The sequence below is a fragment of the Rutidosis leptorrhynchoides genome, chromosome 11 (assembly GCF_046630445.1).
Source record: "Rutidosis leptorrhynchoides isolate AG116_Rl617_1_P2 chromosome 11, CSIRO_AGI_Rlap_v1, whole genome shotgun sequence".
Lineage (NCBI taxonomy): Eukaryota > Viridiplantae > Streptophyta > Magnoliopsida > Asterales > Asteraceae > Rutidosis > Rutidosis leptorrhynchoides.
In genome coordinates, this window is record NC_092343.1 from 255,450,118 (window position 1) to 255,455,000 (window position 4,883).

Sequence of the window (4,883 nt, forward strand, 5' to 3'; positions counted from 1 at the left end):
TTAGTCAACCAAACAACCTAAAATGGTTTCCAATACTTCCATAATCACTAACTTAAGTGATTAAACTCAAATTAAAGTTCTAAACATGGCCAATTAGTTCACCAACCCAAAATCCACCAACAATTAACAATAAACCCGATTACTAGCATCACTAAACCCATTTCATCACCAAAAAGGGTATTACAACAAATTAACTCAAAACCCTAACTTGAATATCAAATTAAATAGATGAAATTCGGAGTTTGAGCTTACCAATACTATCACCGTGTAGCCGAGAACGAAAGGAACAACTTTAAAACCCGAGACTTTGAACGATTCGAGCTTCTTCTTCACCAAAACCTCCAATCTCTCTCTAAATATTTGGAAGGGATGAATGGACATGAAAAATGATCCAAAACTGATCCAAAGTAGCTAATATGGCACACAAATCCGGCCCCATGTGATTTTACCCTTTTACCCCTCATTTAATTTAAATAAAAACAAGGGAGTTCTGTCAGCAGCAATCGGCGCGGCGCGCCCCTACCCCGCGCGGCGCGCGGCCTCTCTGAAACAGATTCTTTTTCATTTTAAACTTTATATAAATAATCCGCGAAACCCAATCTCGAATGTCTTAATACACAAACAAGCAAGATAAATATTCGGGTCTTACAACTCTCCCCCACTTAAACTCGATCACGTCCTCGTGATCCTCATCACTTAACCACGTGGACCTCACCCTACGGTCCTCGACATAAGTCCCAATCCGACTTTCCTAAGCAATTCTTTCCCAACGAATCGCTTTCCACAACTAAATCGTCACCCGCGATTTATCAAAACCACAATCCGAGCACTACAACCATGCTCCCTCCCTAACATCGGGAAAACTCAACCACTCTCGTACCGAGATATAAATCCCTTAGCGTACTATTACCGAGTACAATGCTAAAAGCAACTAAGTCACAACCTAAGGTCATCAACCCGAACCGATGAAGACCGAACCAAACGAATCCTTACGGACAACACCACTTAACAACATCCATTGTAGTGCGCAATACGACCCATACGCAGCTACCGTAGCAACACAAACCCACGGTTAGAAACCGATAACGCCCAAAACGGCTATGGGAACACAAGTCCCAAGGTGTACGAAATCATCCATCGTCACACCCGTAACAAACATGTGAGCGAAACACGGCTATCGCATCACTAATCATACCACGTGGTCCTCACGACCCCACCATCGACGCATAAAACGACCGATAGTTCCTACAACATGGTCCTTACGACCCCACCATTGGTGTATCAAACAACCAATAGATTACAACTCAACATGGCCGAAACAACCCGAGCCAAAACACATATGGAGGATGGTCGAAACAACCCGAACCTTAGTGAATTCGCACAACCCGAAATCCACCAACCCAATCCATATATCTCACAACGAAATGACTGTACAACCCGAGTCATCGTGAATACGCGCAAACCGATATTCACTACCACCGCCACATAGTATAACCGAGGATGGCCGTACAACCCGAGCCTTAGTGAATCCGAACCACCCGACATTCACTACCTCAAACTATGAGCCCAACTAACAGGGACAATCGTACTACCCGCAATATTGTGAATACGAACAACCCGATATTCACGTCCCACAACACAACTCTCTTGATGAAGTCAGCGGACCCCGAAGGTCATGCTCCACCAATCTCAATACCGGATGAAGTCAGCGGACCCGAAGATCATGCTTCTCCGATCTCAACACCACGCTCATGACGAAGTCAGCGGACCCTAAAGATCATGCTCCATCAATCACGTACTCCCATGATGAAGTCAGCGGACCCTAAAGATCATGCTCCATCAATCAACCATACCATAATGAAGTCAGCGGACCCGAAGATCATGCTTCATTAATCGTCAATCCCATGATGAAGTCAGCGGACTCCGAAAGTCATGCTTCATCAATCACATACCATAATCGAGCAAGAACCACCTATATCAAGCATAGGTACCGAACAAGAATTCTCCAAAAGAGAACCCGACACACACCTTCCTTAACCGAAGGATTTCACCTTGCTCACCAAACACGTCCATTATCTCTCAACGAGGTTTACCACATTACCACCTCGGTGGTAATTCCAATCCAAACCATAAGTACAATTTATCCGAAATCGTACCCTACCACAAATCGACCAAAACTAGGTCTCGACAAAAATTTCCGGATCTACCAAAAGCATCATCCGAAATATCACACTAAAACTTCCTCGTGCGGGAGTGCGACTCCCCCACTTGGAACCACGTTCCTATCTCACAACTCGTACAACCGTACAATGCTACCAAAGGTAGACTTTACCGACGATTGGGTACACACGACCCATCACTACACCTCGCTCCAACCTTGAGCATACAAAGGATTTCAATCAATCCTTAAACACTTCGAATGAAAAGTGTAGCACGATTACACAAACCATACCCTCGCAATTATCCAATTGCTTTAGTTTGTCAAGTTTCACTTAGTCACTCATGTACCTAAGGGTTTCTCCCGGGACCCTAAGTACAATGTAACCACAACGCAATCGGAGTCGACACCACGCTAGTAGGTATAAAAGAGGCACCTAATGTCGCGTCATAAAGACTCCATTACTAACATACGTCAAGATTTTAAACACTCGATCTCAAAGGTTCCAATCACCCGACGAACCCCATGGTTCATCACTTCAACACAGAAGCGAACACGCGCTTAACAATCGAACACCAAATCCATTTCCGTGGCTTGGTAGTAACATTTCCCAAATACTAAGGAATGCTTGGTTGCACCAAGTCTTACGCCCTTCGTCCCAAAAATCAAACATCGTCACAGGGTACTTCCATTAGGAACGTCACCCTTAACAATAACATGCACAACACAATGCATCTAACAAATCCGAACCTAAACGCCACATAAATAAATATTCAAAAGACATATTTATTAAAACGAAATGTACCTCAACGTCTCCTTGCGGCATTCGCCGCCGCCAACTCGGGACAATCCGGCTTGCGATGTCCCTCTTTATGACAATAGTAGCACATTCCGTCATCACTTCTCGGCATTGTGCATTCCCACAACTTGTGACCCCTAACGCCACAATTGAAACACCTAGGCGCACGAGAATCCACCGCGCCCTTTACCACATTACTCGTACTCGCACTCGGACCCTTAGTCCTCTTACTCGGAGCACCATAAGAAATAACCCTTCTCTCACTTGAAGGTTCGGCCTTTTTCGATCGCGTATAAGACTCGAAACCTCTAGCCACCGCAAATAACTCCGCAAACAACTTCGCGTAACCCCGGCTAATTTTGCTTTTCAAGTCATCGCTCAAAGTTCGATAGAAATCCTCCATCAACAAACGATCGTTCCCCAAATATTCCGGGCAAAAACGAGCCTTCGACATAAAAGTCGTCTTTAAAGTATTCAAGTCCATAGAACCCTGTTGCAAATTTCGCAACTCACAACGCAATTCCGATAAATCGGCTGAAGTTCGGAACTCCTCGAAGAATTCCTCCTTAAATTCGTCCCATGATAATGCCATAAACGTCTCACCACCGACAAGATCAATCTTGCCATCCAACCAATCCTTCGCCCTACCTCGCAACAAACTAGTAGCGAGTCTCGTCTTTTTCTCGGGTGGGCATTCCATAGTACGAAAACACCCTTCGACATCCGAAACCCAAGTCGTACTCACCAAAGGATCCGGTTTCCCATCATACATAGGGGGTTTAGTCCTCATGAAGCTCTTAAGACAACGCTCCATTTCACCCCTATTTTGGAATTCGGAATACTTCCCATCCATTTCTTCTCGAAACGCCCTCATTTGCTCCGCAACGGCGGCCGTAACTCTAGCGTTAAATTCCGTGTCGTTCGTCTCGGTCTCGTTTCGCGTCGTCATTCTAAAGAATGCAAAACGATTAGTCCACGCACGTATAAAACGACACGCACAACACCCTCCCATCTTGCTAAACACTCGTCGTACATCACTTGTTAGACACGATTTGCACCCGTAATAAGGTCTGCAAGTTCTTATTACGCACGCACGCCGCATCGACTCGTTAGTACAACGACCGCCTCGCTCGATGCTATAAACAAACACAAACAAAATTCTACGCGATAGAAGCACACGCGAGAATTACACCACAACACAAATAATATATTAATAATATCCGCATTACTAATATAAACGTTAGTCGACCTATAAACAAGGCACTAACTAAACCCGTTCCTGACCCGTAATCCTACAAGTCCCGCAACAAATTACGCGCACACAAAAGTCTAAGTCTAGGCACCTATCTCAAGTCACCTAAATCCCTTAGACCATGCTCTGATACCACTTGTAACAACCCAAACCATACCGCGTATAAAACCCCGTTAAATTTCATGACAAAAAAAAATTTCTGGTGCAGTTCATTTGCGCGGCGCGCCAGGTGGGTGCGCGGCGCGCCAAACCACCTGGACAGCCCGCTGTCCCCGGAAGTCAATTTAACGAAAATGTTTGACCCGTTCCCGACGTTTTTAGCCAAAACGCTTTTAACCATGAATTCATACATATAAAACTAACACGTTTAATTAATAAAATTAAGTTTACGAAGCGGGTCCCACAACGACCCATTTTACCACCTTAAGTACCGAAATACAATATTTGACCAAAAGACTTTTAATGCAACAAAGCCGAGCATGGCGATTGGGGATACGCTACCCGATCCTAAATGATCCAAAAGCAAGTCACTAAAGCAACTATGCACGTCTTCTAGTCCTCGCGCTTACCCGAGCCACCAATCCACATGCGATCTATAAAAAGAGTCAACAACGAGAGGGTAAGCTAACGCTTAGTGAATGATAATATACTACATACATATATATGTATAAAAT